The 19,514-nt window shown below is 45.8% G+C and overlaps 1 protein-coding gene across 1 annotated transcript in view; it reads right to left on the bottom strand.

Moving 5' to 3' along the window:
- LOC143008677 (tomoregulin-2-like) overlaps window positions 1-19,514 on the bottom strand; it is an 81,856-nt gene that overhangs the window by 21,156 nt on the left and 41,186 nt on the right. The gene's annotated exons all lie outside the window — the stretch shown is intronic.

Raw genomic sequence — 19,514 nt, 5'->3', positions numbered from 1 at the left:
TACATTCCACTGACCGAGAAAAAAAAAAAGCATTAATATTTGACTGTGGGAATCTGTGAGAGCGACGGACTCAAATGCCATCTCACGGGGATTTATTACTGGCTTCCTCTAATGCTTCGGCACGAACCAATCAGGGAACATGACAGCCATCAGTTTGAGTCCCGCTGCTGCATCCTGCATGCGAACCCTGAGTGCCATTTGGAGGCAGTTTCAAGGTCTGTGCTCGCAATAAGCACAGTTTTGTTTATCTCTTACACAAACATGTCCTTCATCTCAGGACTCAAGCGAAACAACACAAAAACGATTTCAAGTACAAACAGTGATGGTTTTTGATGCAAGAAGAGTTAACGTCAAGAGCAAACCTCGCCATGTGATGTTACCGTCTCAGCTTGGACCTGGAACACCACTTACGCTTGGGCCACTTGATGAACCAAGGAGTGTCCTTAAAATGCTCAAAGTAAAGAGGTAAAACCATTTTGTTTGTAGCGCCATTAAATACTAAAAATAAACAAAACATCAAACTGGCTACATCAAAACCTCAACATAACAGGAGCACAGTGACCTATGAGTCACTGCCACAAATCCCTCAGTAACCCGAGTGTAACTGCAGCCATTGCTGGTAAGCGTGCAGCTGCTAACAAATCCGTGAGCAAGGTCCCTCGCTGGGTCACAGCCTTTCAGAATGGATTAAAATGGAGAAATTACGGCTGGAAAATTTCATCTTTCCCAGCTTTCGAGAGGATTAGACTTTGCTCTCTGTTCTCCGCTCGTCTGTTTGGCTCGGTGGCTGGCTGCAAAATACAGTAGGTGTCAGGTTTGAAGAGGGAAAGTGCAGGCAGGCCGCTGAGGAGAAGGTGGAGGAACGGGGGCAGTGCAGCAGGCTGGATGCATTAGAGAGAGTACGGTCCATCTGAGCACGTGTAAGTGATTTAACACAGATTCTGAGGGACAATTATGTTTAGATACAAGCAAGCAATCTAGCAAAGTGCAGAGAAATTCCTGAGTCCATTTCTCCTGGAGCTGCAGCCGCCCTGCTCCTAACACTGCACTCCGTTGTTTGAATGACATTAATGAACGTATTTCACCGCAGAGCTCAGACTGTAGAAGAAACAAAGCAGCACCCGTTCCTTCTGTCGTGTTCAGATTTCAGGCTTAAGTGGCTCAAATCCCTGTGTGTTTTTTTTTTTAGGGACACTTTGTTTTTTTGTAATCCTAGATCCAAGCTCTTTTTACATATTGCTTTACCTTCGTCATCATCATCATTCCGTGTCGGCACCTTGCAGTCTGGGAAAAAATAAACGGCAACAACAACGATGACCGGGGTCACATGAGGGGCCTCAGTGTGCACGAGAGAGCTGGAATACCATTTTCCCACGTTCTGTTTGATGATTGACTTCTATTTTTGCGCATTTTGGAGGTCACTAATAATAAAAAACGTGTAATGGAAACAAGTGTTCAGACATAGAAATCTCCAATATCACGAAAACGCTTTAGATGGAAGTATGGAGGTAGTTTTTGCTGCAAGTTGATAAAGATTGAATTTGTGAAATAGTAGGAAGTCTCCGTCGGTGAATGGCCATTGTAGCCCAAGCGTTTGGTATTTAGCGGCGCCACCTACTGTACAGTAATGTGCATGTCAGGTAATAGGGAAACAGCTAATTCACTTTTTATTGTAGAAAACTGGAAATGGAACACCACCACAAAGAAAAACTCCAATTATTCGTTTCAAGTACATGTTACGTTTCCTGAAAAGCACCACTCCGACCACCATTAATGCAGCTTTTACCGTGCCTCCGGTGGCACGTTTTGGGGGCGTTCTCATCCCTGAGCAGCCTTTGTGTGAGTTGTGGCTGTCGCAGACCTACGCTGAAACACAATCCACAAAGGAAATGTTCCTGAATAACAGAGGGAGAAAGTATCCCTGGCTCATCTTCCCTAACAAAGACACCCATCTCTTTTAAGATTGATTTTAATAATGCATTATGACACAGCTACTGATGTGACCCACAGCACTTAAACAGGATGTCTGCCTAAACTGGAAACAGTGGATCTTTTTTTAAATCAATCCCACTGAATCATTCATGCCTTTGTGTCTGCGTCTCTTAGCGTTCTTATACCATGTGACGGAAGAGTAGCACCCATTGTCATTTGGCTGATTATCTCTCTTTTCTGTTCCTGTCCATCCCATTATTCCTCATACAAGCCGGGCACAAACGTTTAGCATTTGTTCTCTGTATCTCACATTGCGGTGCTCGATTCATTTCCATCTCACGTTTCCTCCATGGCGGCCAGACCGGTCTAACCTCCGACATATTTACTCTCCGAGCCTCTGCACATGGTGGGGAATTCACAGGGAAGCAAGCTGAGAGGGAATAAGAAACATCCTCTTATTGTCTTCCCTTTATCTCTCCCTCTCTTTTTTCTAGCATGTGTTGGTGCAGCGTTGCTTGTCGAGAGGTCGTTCGGGGGGGAGTAACCTGTCCCACTGGCTGTTATGAGCCACCAGTGACACGCCAGGGACCGAGCTGTGTTGTGGAGCTTCATGAAGTGGGACAGATGGTACAGAACCCTTTATGGTCATTACACTCTTAAGTGTTGTGGGTTATGGCGATGCTCAATACTACCTGCACTCCAAGAAGTTAGGAACATTTCAAATACACACAAGAAAATGTCAAGAAGTTTTTGCTCCAATTGGCTTTGTGTGAAAGGTTTTATACAAATAAAGACTACCCGTAGAAATTGGTCTGTCCCAGCAAAGCACCAATACGCTGTGAGAAAACAATCACAGTTCAAATCGTACATGTGGCAATTGTATATTTTTTAATGAATCACGCAGCCCAAGCAGAAAAGAAGTTATCTACTCTCTCAAACATACAAAAGTCTTGGTTGAGACGAGGGAGTCAGACAAGACCTGATCTGCACGGAAGCTCTGAATGCTGAGGTGGAACATTGCCGGCAGTATGTGGAAAGCTGTGCAACACCTTTTCAACAAATTTCACTTCTTTTCTAAGCTATTGACGCTCCATAAGAACACCTGCAGCTGCCTGAAACATTGGGCTTTTGTGAGAGATCTCCCATGAGATGCCTCCAGTTGGCAGCCCAGCAAAAATAGTTAAGTTGGCATATTTGTAATTTCCCTCAGGACTGAGGCGAGACACGAGTGAGTGCTCTTGATTTCCGATTCAAGGCTCACTGATTGCGTCATTAATTATGGTTATTACTGCTAACTATTGATAGCGGATCAGCTAGTGGGAGCTGCTTCTCCGAGCGATAGGCTGTCAAGGCACATCGCTTCACTACAGCGTTGGAACGTGAGGTTGTAGGAATAAGTCAAGTCAAGTTAATTTGTATACGATGTCTCAAAGGGCTTTACAAACCCACATGACAAACGGTGCCTGATCCAACCAAAAGCTCTCTAAGGAGAAAAGGAAAACCCCCTATAAACCTTCTCAGGTAAGGAGAAGAAGGGAAGAAACCTTAGGAGAGGCAATTCAAAGAGAGATTGAGTGTGTTTGGACGGCCAGGTGTGCAATAGGAGCTGAGGTGGGAAAGACATAAATTACAAAGAGACACAAAGAAGATAGAAAGTCAGATAAATACAATGGTTGAGTCCTGATTGGGTAAGAGGATCTCAGGTCGGCAGAGATGTGGTCAAGCGTGAAGAAGGACCTCTGGAAAGGGTTTCAAGCTTTAAACCGTCTGATAGAAAATAAGACAGAGAGAGTTTTGTGTTTCCTTAAAGTAGTCACGAGGAACCAAAGGGTTACAGCTACAGTTGGCAGATTTATTTAAATACTTATTTGGGAAAATAGGGGCCAAAGAAATCTCTATTTCTCCACCAGAGGAGAAGAAGGTGAGCAGTCAGTTTAGAAGTCTGCAGCCAATAGGGAGGAAGACAGAAGAGCCACAACGACTCCATTCATTTGTTTCAGACGTATAGAAATTGGCCAAAAGTCAAAAAGAGAAAATCAAGAATACGTATCCCCATCATCCGTTTGATCAAAGTATTGGATACAATTCATTATTTTGCTTCCTACATGAAAATATTTTTATGCAAATGCGAGCCTGGGGTTGCCAGCATCCCTGCAGCAGTTTGGAGTTCAACGTGCTCCTTTAGGGCAAAGTATGTATCTCATAGCTCTCAATGACCTCAGCTGACGGGAAAATATCTCCAACTTCCACTAATGAACAAGTTACAACTGACTTCTCCACCCCGGATGCTGCAGTTTACTTTCTGATACGTTCACAAGTAGGGGTGGGTTTAGTTTGAGACGTTACGCTGGCGTCAGTCCAGCCTTGGAGTCAACATGCTGGAGGAATTGTAAGCACACACACAAGCAGATGAGATTCAAAAACATTGCGGTCACGTACGCCAACAGCAGAAAGCAGGAAGGTAAAAGTTCAAAGACTCCACAGTTCAGTGTGTGGCAGCTTTCATCGTTTCTCCATTTCCATCATCGCCTCCTAAAGCTGTGAGGCATTTTAAAGCACATCAGGCTGCACGTGGGGTTCTGTGGTGCCTGGTCTTTAGAACACACACACCAAAGCTGTGTGCTTCATCACAGAGGTTCAGAGTGAAGCCGGAGCCGTCTACTCAAACACTCATTTGCCGACTTGAGAATCGACACAATCAAAGGATGACTTCCATCTCGACTTTAACTTCAATGACTTCTGACTTCAACTTCCCCGAACCAAACAAAACAAAATAATGGATGCAAATCGTTTGTTTATGAAGCAGAGCCGCATTCAGCCGCTCAGACAGCCAATCAAATGCCACAGCAGCTCAGCCACTTTGGATGTAGTTATGATGCACCAAAGATAATTGCCTCAAGCGAACAATACTGCATTGTCAACAACAACAGAAGGGCTGAGATACACAGAAGCTTCAGAGTGAAAGTAGCCCACATCTGAGTCGAGGAAGTTTTTCATCTCCGTTTACGTATATTTTATCTGGAGAGTAGGATGTGATCCCATGACTTCACCCCACCTGCGTTACACACCGACTATGGCAAGGATCCTGTCAATGTCTGATTCCGGGACACTCTCTGTGAACACATACACATCATTGCTATCAGTTGTCTCCCAAGTCGTCCCTTCTCTCTGCTTGGACAAACACACACATTGGTGATCTTGGCACATCAGCGCTCCTTCTGTCCTCCTCAGTCACCTGCTCGCTCCATTATGCGCCCGATGGCAGAAACTCTCAGGAAATGTCAGCTTCCAGCCTGTCGCCGCCGTGCGCCGACCCCCGCTGGTGCCAGCCGGCTGCCCATTGAGCGTGGCCCGGCCCGGCCCGCTGCTGGGTCTAATCTCACCGCCAGCCTGATGGGGGGCCCCGATCTCGCGACAGCTAAGTGTTGGAGCAGAGCCGTGGACAGCCGGGCGGAGGGTTAGCAGTGACAGGGTGAGGCCCCGCGGGTGGAGAGAGCGTTAAGAGCTACACGCTAATCCTGTGTGCAGAGGAGCATCAGAGGGAATCGGGCTGGGGTTAAGAGGCAGCTACAGAAGATTGAGGATGAAACTAGACTAGAGAGGACAACCGGCGGGGCTGAGGTGGGCCGGGGGAGGGGAGGGGGCGAGCTAGTTGATTATAACTGAACAGAACACGTTTGTGAAGAAAAGGTTATTTATCAGATCCTCAGCTTCTCCATTACCACAAGGTGTAATTTATGTAGTCCATTCAATCCCTGCAAAGATTGAATCAGGAACAAACGGACTCTTATTTCCCCTGTGAGCCGAGCTCAGGCCTCGCCTTGATCTGAGGCCGGACGGTCTGCGATCGGACCCGCTTATCACCTTGAACCAGTTTCTCAAACACACTCTGGACTTAGAGGAGGGCTCAGAGGAGAAACTAATCAGGCCAAATGGAGTGCAGCCTCCACACACAGGCAGCCGCTCACAACCTGCACAATCCGCCACAATCCGCTCCGCGTCTCTTTCACTTCACCGTACTATTTGATGATTATTCTTTTTTGCCAGTAATTGCTTCATTTTGGCTTTTCCACAATTGTTACGCCTGTGTAACTTTTTTTTTTTATTTAAAGAAAATTGATTTGCCTATAAATCTTAGGCTTTGGAAAATGTCGCACAAGCTTCATTTCATTACAGACGGTCACGGAAACAACAGCAGCTCCGTTCTGCCGCTGCGTTCTGACTCGGTGGAGGAAAGCAAAATCTCTGGTGAGGTGAGAAGCTCAATAGTCTAATGGTTGAGTTGTGTTTTCACTGATTTAAAGTGATTTCTCCTTGCATTGGGACTATTTTCCCTTCCATATGAGCCAGGCTGATTGTTTTGGGGAGCAGACGGCTTTAGTCTAATTTAAAGGCCCAGCACATAGGGGCTTTCAGTTACTGAGGCTGATGAGGTGTCTAGTCTCAAGTTGCTATATATACACAGAAGAACAAACGAGGAACGTCAAACTGCCCTGATGTGTGCAGGAAACCTATTAGGAGAGATAACAAGCAGGCGTGATGTATTTGAGGAGATGTCTAATTAGCTCTTAGAACCTTTAGGAGATAGGCTCCATCTTTCACTCAGTAGATATCATAGATGTATTGAACAATAGATGAAAGATTCACTCCTGGCAGCTCTTTCATTCCACTGTGGGTTGCTCACTTTCTGCACACAGCAAATATCATAAATATGCCTCCTTCCTCTCAGACTGCATGGATTAGAGTATTTATCTTCACGCATGAATGATGTAAATGCTTCAAATTGTTATAATTCACAGGCTAAGTTCTGAATATGCAGCGGATGCTCGGTATGCCTTTTGTCATATTATAGCAACACGTGACCTGAAATTCCAACTGGGGTTTATATTAAAGTCACAGCCCAGCCCAGCTCTGCTCACAGAGACTCAGGAGTGTGACTCTCTGCTGGCATGGCAGACAACGCACAGGTGTAACTAATAACATTAATGATGGCTGTGTTTCATTTAGGTGTGCCAGTAACTCGTGCAAGTGAGCCAACGCGCACAATACCGGGGACTTGGCGCCATCGCACCGACACGGAAGCCATCATTAATATAATTACCCACACCTGTGTTTGACGAGGCCAAATCTGTGCCAGGAGACGCTGCCGGGTCCTCCGCTGCTAAATCCACTTTAGTTCTGTGGCACTGGGTGTGGCATCGTCGACATTTACATGAGCTCAGTCGCTCCGGAAATGGGGCTGAGATTAACAGACTGTTCAGAACCTTGGTGGCCAATGAAACAAATATTTCTGGATGAGGAAATTGCCAAAAGGTGCTGCAGAATGTTGAGAGAATTCTGATAGTGTGTAGTGGAGAGATTTCTGTGTTTATACGTCATTATCTGGCCTTGACTCCAAAACTAATTGCTTCTGAAGGTTCATGATAGCACAAGTTTGGATGGCTTTTACATTTAGTTACCTTTTCTCTTGGGCAGTCAATTATCACGTCAAGAGCACGGAGAGTTCCCAAACAGGGAGCACGACTCCTCCCGGGGTGTCAGCCTGGACGTGTGAGTTAGTGGATTAAATCTTGGGAGAATGGCGACTTGCTAATGGAGCTGTGGAGTTGAGTGGTGGCGCGGGAGGAATATTTAGTTTCACAGGACACACAAGATAAGACGAATAAGTCCATTAGTGACGACTGGAATTACTAAACCAAACGGATTTGGAGGCTTTTGTGATGTTAGAAATTAAGTTTGAAGCCACATTTCACATCATGACTCAACACGAACCACAGCTGTGAAAGGGCTTGTTAAAGGCATTTTGTTGATACTGCTAGATTGTGTCGGAAATGCATTCGTCTGTCTCTTCACTTCAGTCAGTCACACACACACACACACACACACACACACACACACACACACACACACACACACACACACACACACACACACACACACACACACACACACACACACACACACACACACACACACAAACGTGCCTTACGACGCCATTCATTGCAGGTAATTGTACTGAATCAATTTGGCGTACGCAACATGCCAGTCTCATTTCTAACTTGCATTCATGCTCCATCAGCATTCACACACACACGCACACACATCAGTGAACAATCTGAGCATTTGTTAGCCGCTGCAGTGAGATGTTGACTGCCAGCCATGCTTTACAAGCCGCTGCCTCCCAGCAATAACAACCCTGGCTGCTTGTTTCCTCGCAGTCTTCTGCATTATTTACGTGGCCGTCTTGATTTGATTTGCCTATAAATGTTCGAGTGTCTATCAGAAAAGACAGCCAGCACTATGGTAATTTACAGAGATTATCCAGTGTTTGGTGTAACGCGTGAGATGTCACACACACACACACACACGTATGGAACTGTGGAAAGGCAATTTAAAAAATGTAGCAGTCAAGGCAGATAAACAGCAGATTGAGTGTTAATGCGTTGGGCATTGTCGTTAGACGACAGTTTAAGGAACACATATACATCGTTTCATATGCGTACAAGTTCTTTTAGTGTTTCAGGTGCAGCACCTCTGTGCAGACTGAGTGAGACAGGTCATTTTTGGTACTTTGTTTTCGTCTCCTAAATGTGTCTCACTGTCTCTTTAAGGGGCAACTGATGGTGCTGATGGTCCTGTAAGGACTCCTCCCCAAAAGCCTGCTGTGTTCTGATTGGTCAGCGGTGACACTCCTAATTTGTGAGTGTGTTTAAGCAGGTGTGTACGTCGAAAAATGTTCCTTGGCAGCTTTATTTCTACAGGTATCAACCTCACGTTTTGCCTCTTTGACACAAACTCCCCGCTATAATAACCTGTACAAACGAGGGGAAATAAAATCTTACCCAGGGGTGGCTTATCTATTTGTGTTAAGTAGAAATATGAGGAGGTAAACAGAAGCTTATAAAGAACCATCAGAGTTTCTCTCCCCCCCGCCCCGCCCCCAAACACTTACTGGGTCGTTATAAATAGTACTTTGATTTTCAATATCTCTGTCCTAATAAAACACACACTTAATCTGTCAGCCGCTAGGAACACCTCCGAACAGATTCATGTTCAAATAAGCAGTATCATCCCCTATCACATTAACCTATTAAAAGCATTTGATTCACCAAGAGATTTCAAAGAGCAGGACCAAGTGAGCCTTCAGAGGAAACACCGACTGTGCAAATGGAACACAGCTGAATATCAGTTAAGAGTTCCTAATATTGTGTTAAATGATAAGATAGCTCTTTATCAGCGTTTGATCTACGGAGGCTTTTGCTGAAACAATCTGCTCCGGTCTTCCCTTCCTCACGCGGCACTTTTTAATCAGAGCATTTTTACATCTGCGACTGCCGCAGATCCAATTTCAGAGAGTAAACAAACATGTCGAGTGTCCCTCCGCTGTGAATTACAAAAAGTTTCATCCTGCGAAATGATCGGTTTCTTTCATGTAAACAAACTGGTACCCATGCTGCAAGTTCCCCAAGCACATCGTCTAACTTCAACTCTCTGAACGCGCGGCCTTTAGAACACGCACAGTTTCCTCCATCTCTTCGACGCCACCAGGGATTTGCCCACTCCTCCTGAGATCATCTGAAATCCCACAAATAAACAGCCCACAGATGTTTACATATGGAGCACAATGCCGTCAAAGGCCTCCTGAGAATGAGTGGAGAGCTCATTTACGCTGTCAATAAGAAGAATCGGGAAGCAAGGCCGTGGTATTGGATGATAACTACGGCACCGAGGTTAATTGGAAAACATTAAGTTGTTTATGTCACTGGTAAAGAGCCACAGAAGCAAACGGAACTATCTATTGAGCCAAAGCAGCATATCTTTGGTTTGCTGCTTGCTTTCAGGGTTACATATGTGAAAATTAGAGTTCATTGAATGAAGTTGTAAATGACATTTAGTGGTAACTTTCAAGGGAACATCTTACAGTTCCTCTTGGATTCATTTAGGGGGCTTTTTTTTGAAACTTTCTTATTGCTTTAATGCACACAAACAAGTGAATCCACCTTTAACACCACTTCACACGCCATCCTGGTCCAATTCCTATCTTCCAACTCGATTAATAATTCATCCCCGTCCTCTTGCATCCCCATTCTCTTCTCTCATTCCAGTCTCTAATTTTAGATTCAGATTTTTGTCTGGACCTTTTTGTACTTCTGTCTGTTACCTGCCAGCTGTACTATTGAACGTGTAATGTCTCCATCTGCACCTCTGCCTCTCTGCCTGCATGCCTGCCTGCCTGTTACTGACTGTAAGCCAGCCTGATCCTTTTGGATGAGTGCCACCATTACCGCCAGCAGTCAGTCAAGGTATTGTCTTTTAAAGCAAACTGTCTGTCTGAGTCATGCAGTTGGCTTTAATTGTTTCACTTCATCACACACACTGAGTGAAAACAGGCACTGTCTTGTCACAGTCTAACGTTGTGTGTCATAGGTGTGTTTACATGGATGTGCAGCGGTGAAGGATGTTTGAGTTTGTGTAGCTGGATGCTTTTCCGTAGGTCTACTTCCCCCTATGATGATGTTCCACTCTAACTCCCAAGCTACATTACACCATAAAAATTAAGGGAAATGATTTCAAAAAGCCCAACATCTCTCCTTTAGAATACATAGCATTGTAGAGCGCGTAGCTTTGGCAATAATAATAATAATAGTAATGCAATTAACTCCTCTGCTATGGTTCAGCATATAAATGTCTCAGAGCAAACAAACAAACAGCTACAGCATGTCCTGCAGCCTTAACACCTGTGATGTAACTCTCCTATAATGCAGCCTGCTCTGGCTTACTGTAAAGCTGAACATCAGCAGCGTGATTACCGCTGCAATTATCTGCCAGCAAATGAGAAAATGTACTTCTCTGTGTGAGAACGGCCCACAAGAGGGCAACCAATAATCCGCATACACATCCTCTGGTGCAGATAGACCACAACTCAATAACAAAGCCTCCGACCTTTCAGAAGGGGAGGGGCTTCTTACATTGTGCATGATAATGCCACCGTGAAAACTGCATCAGGACTGCTGTGGGGAAGTTTCCTCTCCTTTCTTTCTTGCTTTCTTCCTGCCTCCTTTTTCTTCTCCAAACCGGGGAATTGAGGCCAACCCTATCTTTGTGCGCCCAAATTGCTTCGCCAGCATCATTCAGGCAAACCGCCGTCTCTAACGAGCTGCGCTAGCCCGCTGGTGACAAAGGAAATGACAGCTGGCGTGATTACAGAAATCTGGGACTCCACTGGAAAATGATGTAAGAAAGGAGAAACACTGAGAGCAACAGCGGCGCCAGCATCCGCTATCTGGAGAGAGGCGGTATAGAGACGTCCCACAAATAAATCGCCACGGTAACTGAAAACCTGTCATGTTGTGGATGAAACATTAAAAACAAAAGTAACAGGTTGTCATACTGTAAGATGAATTGTTGTTCTTAGTCCAGGAGCCGGCGAATCAAGTCCAGACGGGACTCGTGCAGACGTACTACAAAATGCTTCTATCAGGCCTTACATAAGATGTCACGACCTGGACTCCCCGGGGAGAGGAGGGGCCACAGGGCGGGGTGGGGGGGGGGCGGCTCCACCGCTTCTGCATGAAGGATTATGAGCCCTGGTTTATCCAGGACACACTATCTGTTTCCCCTGAGCTCGCTCTTTACAGGCAGGATGGCTATTCCATAAGGTGAGCATGACAGATGGGTACGGCAGAACATAAAGAACATGAGTCAGTGTGCTGATCTTGTCCGATGAGTCAGTCATGTGTTATGATCAGATCAGATGTGAGGAGTGACTCGTCTTTGACTTGTTCTTGCTCGTCTCTTCCTTGAGTCAGTAATGAGAGTTTGCGAATGCGGGCTGTTGATGCAGAGATACAAGGAAGCCAAAAGTATTCAAACGCCCGTCAGCCGACCCTGCGACCCACACCGCCCTCAGATTCTTCCCTCCTGTGCTCACCTGCCTCCCCCGTTCCCTCGCCTAATCCCGCTCAAATCCTGCCATTACAGAGAGAAAGTCCAATCCTCCCATCTCTCTCTATCCAGATACCGTTCATCCCTGCCTTTCAGCGGGGGCCTCCTCCCAACCCGCCGCCCCTCTCGCTCCGCTCTCCTCCCCTCAGCCCGTTCCATTATTTCAAGATGACGAAAAACATGTCACAATAAAATCCCTGCTGCTGGCGAGAGCGAGGGCTCGCCCAAAGGTGACCCCGCTACTCTCATCAGCCTCTGTTCCACTTTTCAGCCACCTTCGCTGATGGCTCTGACACACAGCAGCTGCTACTCACATCCCACACACACACACACACACACAGCTGCACTCCGCCCAACCTAACTCATCTCATTCAGAGCCCCTGCTGAGCACACACACACGCACACGTACACACACACACGCACACGCACACGCACACGCACACGCACACACACACACACACACACACACGCATCAGGCATGGAAATTTTAATAATAATTTCAGAGCTGTATGATTGGACAAAGACCCGTTGGGAGATGAAGGCAGAGCTCAAACTGAGGAGGTGAGAGAGAGGAGAGGAGAGAGAGAGGGAAAGTGTGTAGATGAAGGGATCTAAGGACTTTGCTTTCATCTCATTTGCAGATCCTATCCGTCTCAGTCTAGATTACAAAGTTATCCCCTTGCTAAAATAAAGGCTTATCAACCAAGCCTCTCCTGTATGCATTGCTCCACCATATGCACTATGAGGCAGTAAGGCTGAGCCGCTTTTTAATGTGGGGGACTATGTCGGTGTAAATAATACATTTCAAACACTGGATTTCATTTGTTTTCATTTTCCTCTGCAATATGTTAACTCAAACACGGTGCTAATCTCTACGCTGCCTCTCACGGTGCAGGAAGCTTTTGATGCAGTTTTCCTTGGCTTCACTCTCATTGAGGTGCCGCAGCTATAGCTCCTCCCCCAGGGAAGACGCTCTCAAGATGGTTCTGGAAATGCAGAAGCTCGAAAGACCAAGCGCAGATGCGAGCTCAGATGTTGGGATGAGGAGGAGGATCCAGGCAGACTTTGAGTCATCCCATCAAAATGATGAGGTGTTTCTAAAGTTAGTTCTACTCTTATCCTGCCCTGGGATTACGTGGAAGCATTGAGCATCCATCCCCAAACATCCCCAGGCCAGATGGGATATACGGTACGATCCCTTGGTCCTATTCTGGGTCTGCCCTGTGGTCTCCTTAGAGCTGGACCGGCCTGGGAGGCGTTCCATGGCCAAACCACCTCAACTGGCTCCTTTAGATGCAAAGGACAAACGGTTCTCCTTCCCGTCCCTAAAGGTTCTTCCAGTGTCACACTATAAAAAAATATAAAGACTAGGAAATAGCAAAGGTCGCAATAATCACAATATAGTCGCAAGTTGTTTGCATAGCTCTAATTTTCATCACCTTTACTTATTAAATGTGCTGGAATTCGAGCAATGAACTCAGCAGGAAAGTCGCTACTCCAGGTAAAGTAAAGGAGTTTCTATTTTAGGTCTGAAGCCACCGTGTGTCACGCTAATGTAATCATTCCTGCCTATACCTCCGGTGTTTAACAGTTGCTGCAGTCCAGTTTTTTTCCGAAGTATCTAATGTCGCAGTGAAAGCAGAATTCTTTAGCATAAGCCCATTGGGTATGAAATATATTATCCCTGGTTCTGTGTTGCTACGCTTGAAACTACGCAGCTAAGCACATTCAAATCCTGCATTGCATAGCTTAGGCCAGCGGTTACGGCAAATTAGCAGGATTTTCATTAAATCCTCGACGCAGTGCAACAAGCACACACACACACACACACACATCAATACACAACATTTGTATCACTTTGTTTGGATACTTTGGTCATTTTGTTCATGAATCCAATCATTTTGTGTGGAGCTGAAGACATCTTTGTTATGAGCACTCAGTTATCTTGTTGAACTACAGCTTCCATTTCCTCCATTCTAGGGGGGGGGGGGGGGGCAGACGCCTCCACGAGCAGATAGCTGAGAAATCGCTCCTCTATCTTTGTTTGCTCGGTTCCTGCGTATAAGGAAACCCGGACACAGACGCAATATCTAAAGGTGATATTTCAGAGCGTGTCAACAACAGGTTTTATGTTTTATGATGTAGTGCAGGTGAGCTTAGCAGATCTGCTGCAGGAGAGTCAGACCTAAAGCTTATGGGACAGCAGGAGCTAAGTCCACACACAAAGACAACACTGAATCTACTGCTACTGTACAAAATGATCAGGTCAGAGGAAACAATCACAGCTTTCACTCAGAAACACACACACATCATATCAGAGCCAGTGACATGAGGGACAGGGGGGATGACATCATCTCTGAGAACATTATTTTTGTTGTTCTGTCCTTGAACGCCTCAGTAAAGCAGAGAAATGTCTCATACTTTTGTTAAGCTTGTGGTATTTATCTGATATTTCTACATTTCCCCGAACCTGATCTTTTTAAGATGAAGTGTGTGTATTTTGTATTTCTTATCATTTCCCTGCCTGGAGTGAATAGAATACATTTTTGTCATGTTGGGGTTTAACTTCCGATTCAATAACAAATCTGTTTATCAATCATCTTGCAGCAGACATCTGGCATTGTAGTACAGGTTGAGGATTGTAAAGGTTTCTGGAGGTAAAATCCAAGACTTTACCTTCCATTCAGTGGACTTGTCCTATAGTTTTCTTCATTTTGGTGCAAAATGTCAACTTCAGTAATGTTTACACTTTTCACCGAGGCAGAGAGGCTATCTGCCCTTCACGCTCACCTGCCTATTAAGGTGGAACATATTGGCTAGATAGGCTCTGCGTGCATGTGTGTGTGTGTGTGAGTCTTGCAGCACACCACAGAGTGACCACACACACGCACGCACGCACACACACACGCACACACACACACAGGAGGACTGCCTTATCGCTATACCACAAAGTGGGAAGATTAGATTACCCACATCCCTAAACCTCTAACTTGGTTACCATAGCAATGGCAGTGTGACCGGGGCAGCGGGTCGCCGTGGTGCAGGCTGCAGCAGGAGAAATGGAACGATGGAACGATCGGAGGGAAACGGCAGGTCAGACAGATATTCTATTAGAGTAGCAGAGCTTTACGTGGAAAAATGGCTCCCTGCTGGATTCCATTCTTTTCTATTCCCCTGTCGACGGCACAAACCAGACTCGGGTCCAGATTGGGGCCTGAATAAGGATTAAATCTGGACCGAGATTAGTCTGATCGTAACCGCAGCTGTAATCGTAATGTTCAGAACCGTGAGATAAAAAGGAAACAAAGGTTGGGGGGGGTTTAATCTCAACGACGCAGAAGAACCGCAAACCAAGACCCGAAGAAGGAAACAGGCTGATAGCATCGCGCCAGGCTGGATTCAGAACCACAGACAAAGGCCCGGGAAGCTGGGGCATCAAACACAACGGGCCCGGCTTCTGAGGCTGAGATAATAAAGAGTGTGTGAGTCAAACGCTGCAGGCGAGGCTGGAAGGAGAAAACACTCCACTGGCTCCTCACACCTGCACACTCAGGAGCAGTGAGACAGGCTGCACGGCACACAGACACACACTCTGCAGGGGTTTAACATCAAAGTGCTGGGTACACAAAGAAAACACGCCATTCAACTAATCGCTCCTTTAGATCCGTGGAACTACATTTGCACATTGGAAAGTGTACAAATGTATCTTATCTTGAGATATTTTGTTCATGCGTCACATGAAGAATTTCTGCGCTCACACACACACACAGTTTGGAGGAGCAAGAGTGTGTAGACGAATAATGCCAAGTGTGTATTTTGGTAGCAATAGACCTTTGTTTGCCGGGACAACGGGCCGTCGTACTAACAGGCTTTCAGTCCATTAGGATGTTGATTGAACTATTAGGCCTTGTGACAAACGGCATGGCGGACCTTTGAAGACGCACATTCCGATTGGCTCTGATAGAGAATGGACTGAAAGGAGCAGGAGGCAGACGAGGCTCTGATCTAAACACACGCGCGGCATGCAAACATCAGATGTGCTACTTCACACACCTGTGTATTCCCCGGCGGAGGAACAAAAGGCCTTTGACAGATCAGAGGGGCACTGACCTCTATGACATCACAAGGGTTACATCATATTGCATCATTCCTCTGGGGTTGAGGGTTTGAATTCACTCATTACAAACTAACATCTGCCTGAACAGCAACAGAAGCCTCTGTGCCTTGCTGAACAGAGCTCCACATGCGTAATTTGAAGTGTAAAAAGTCTCCTTGTCCTCCTTTAATGAACTTCATTAGGACACAGCGACCCCACGAGCTGAGCCTGAGCAGAACGGAGCCTGGCAAAGGAACCGAGCTTCTTCTCCGCTCCTCTGTGGACTTTGTGAGACTTGTTCATGCGCTGTAGTGTGGAGCGCTCCCTCACACACCCTGACCCCGGTGACAGCAGGTATTATTGCATATCCCTGCATGCTGACCCAGGCAGATCAATGGAAATTGAATTCATAATTGGAGGATATTGAGGCCTGAAACTTAAGTCAAATTAATGAAGTGCTTGCAGATCCATAGTGTTGTGGCTCTGATCATTAGATGAATTACCTCAATCACACTATGGTATTTCTATTCAATCAGGTGCAGTGTTTATCCTCTCAGGCCAGATAGAGGATAAATAATAGAGAAGGAGGCAGATTAATATGCAGGCGGGCACGTATACCTTCACAAATCTAATTCCCTTATCGGGCGACAGATGTACAGCGATATCATCAACAATGTAATGAAGGATGATTTCAATATTCTTGACAGTAATGAAGGATTATTACTTCAGCAGAAAAAACCCCAGCCAGAAACCAATGTCAGGAATAATTAGAGAGAGAGAGAGGGAGAGAGAGAGAGAGAGAGACGGAGAGGGAAGCAGGTGGAGGAGATGACTGATAAGTGTTGGAACGCCTCATCGATGCTGATCAATACGGACAATCCACCGTCCTGCTCATGGTAGAACCCTTTATACCACACACACACACGCGCACACACACACACACACACACACACACACAGGGGGGTTTGACCTTCATTGAGATACATTACGTCTCTAAACTGACCACACTTGATCTATATTGCAGAATCTATGTTTATTGCTAGAATGATACATAATTAAATTCCCTGACTAATTACTTGGAGCATAACCTTACTTATTCAATTACTATGGCCAAACAATAGAAACAGAAGTGGTTCTGGTGTTTGTTCTTGTTTGGTGTCTGCAGGTTTGTCCTCAGCAAAGGTTCAACCACAAGAAAATAACAAAAACCACTTCAGCCTGGATCTGTTTTTCTGAGTGTACAGATAAGAACGCTCCAGTCTGAATGTTTGAGGCTGAAAGCTCGGCTCTCCTTTTGTCCTTCTGCTGCGATCATGTGGCTGCAATTCAATTTTTTTCCCGTAAAATCTGATTTGGACAAATGTCTTGATTCTGTCTAAAGGGCCCACGTGAGCCGAGCCGTGCCTGCAGGGCGTCTCACAGTTTGACTCCCGTTCTTAGCTATCGAATTAAAAAACAAACACACACACACACACACACACCCAGACGCACCCTTGCTCACACATACACACCCCCCCCCCCTCCCCCACACCCCCACACACACACGCTGCCCAGCTGACCAGAACTTTCTATGTGTGTAGATTTACCATTGCACATTAAAAGACTTCTGATCTTTACTGTGATGTCTCTCCACTGCTTGCGTCTCTCAACAGGAGCAGAGTCGGACTTTTTACTACCACTTTCTTTAACCTTCTCCTCCTCTCGTAAAACACCGGCAGCTCTCCATTTCTTCCACCTCTGCCACCTCCCTCCCTCCCTCCTTCCTTCCGTCTCCTCTTCGGTATCTCGCCATCTATTTCTATGATTCTATCTTTATAGAGCGTGTTCGTGTTTCTCCTCCTCCCTCACTCTCTCCTCCTCCTCCTCCTCCTTCGGCGGTCCCGTACTCCGTCTACCCCAAAGTTATTTTTTCCTCTCGATTGTCTTCTTTCTTCCGGAATAACCGATTCCTCAAATTCATGTCACAGTTTCATTTGTGAGGCTTTTGAAGACAATGTGTCTGAGCTTCTACAGCTGAAGCCACCCAGAGGTGTCAGGATTTCTCTTTCATAATTAATGATACTGTGTTGATAAATGCTATCTGCCTTCATCCTCCTCATCCTCCTGTTTCCTTCAATGCCTCTTTGCTGACAGGAACTCAGAAAAGAATAATGGGAAATTGATTGGACTTCTCTTTGACGGATCCTAATTTGGCTCGAAAGACAATTCTCTTCTCTTCAACGCTTGAATACGGGGCGTTTACATATTTCTAAGAATGTAAGACGCCAATCTTCTTGAGAATAACTGGAGCATGTTTGTAGCATGTACGATGCAAAGTCAACATGGGTCGATCTGGATGTGGCAGATCAGATCGGATTCTGCGTCACTTGAGTCCTTATATTGACAAAAACATCAGAATCAGAGGACTGCTGGGACTTGGAGGAGGAATGTATGCACAATATACATCTATGGAATGAGTTGATGGAGTGGAGCAGAGGAGGAAGATCACGTGTTGACGCTGTGGTTATTAGGCTGTGGAGTCAAACAGATCAACAAAGAATTAGGTCTCAACAATCTCCACATTTGTTCCAGAGAATATGAAATCCTCCTTATCCCTGTTTCTTATCACCGTCTGCCCTCTTCTCCTCCCTCCATCTCTTTGTAGCGCTTCGCCTTCTGTTTCCTATTTGTTATCTGTTTTCCTTCTTTCCTCGGGCCATCTCTTTGTGTGTGTGTGTGTGTGTGTGTCCCCCTTACCCACCTCTTATTCCTCTCTCTCAGCCTCTGATTGACCTCGCACGGTTTCATTTCCGTCTGTCTGGTGTTTGTGTTTTGGGCAGGGGAGGGGGGCACAAATCTCATTTCTAATCTCTGCTATATGCTTGGTGACGCTCCATGCATGAGAGTTAATGAACAAAGCTGCGCGGGTAAACACACAGGAGGACAGATAGAGCAAGAGATGGAACTCTGCAAATACACGCGCGGGTACAAATCTGCTCTGACAGACGAGCTGAGCCTCCGAACGCCATCCAGAGTTTGTTAAGTGACGAACAACACCTCGGCACAAAGTTTGAGCTTTATTAGGATTATTGTCCCAACAGGCGGCCGACAGATCGTGGGGAAGTTTGGGCGGCTGCAGAGGAACAGAAACTTGAGTAGACGCAAACACACTTTGACTTCTGCAAATGTTCTGAATCAAAGTTCTAACATGTAAACATTTAAAGGTTACAATCACAGTCACGCTCATCTTACACAGCGTGACATGCTGAGAACTTGTGATCGCATACAGCACAGTATATCAAACAGTTAACACGCAATTTACGCATCTGATCTCTGGCCTACGAGCTCAGTCTCACACACACACACACACACACACACACACACACAAATTTGAACACACATTGTCTCACAGATTGACACCCTGCACCCTTTGCACTGTTATCCCCTCAAAACTTTCCAAGAACTGCAAATGAAGTCACACATGCAAAACCACACCATTTGCTAATTTCATTAACACACACACACACACACACACACACACACACACACACACACACACACA

Source organism: Genypterus blacodes, unplaced genomic scaffold, assembly GCF_046128005.1.
Source record: "Genypterus blacodes isolate CSIRO-AG114 ecotype Tasmania unplaced genomic scaffold, CSIRO-AGI_Gbla_v1 ptg000106l_1, whole genome shotgun sequence".
In the NCBI taxonomy this organism is placed as follows: Eukaryota; Metazoa; Chordata; class Actinopteri; order Ophidiiformes; family Ophidiidae; genus Genypterus; species Genypterus blacodes.
The sequence above is the reverse complement of the archived record's forward strand: the minus strand, read 5'-3'. Positions and strand labels throughout refer to the sequence as shown.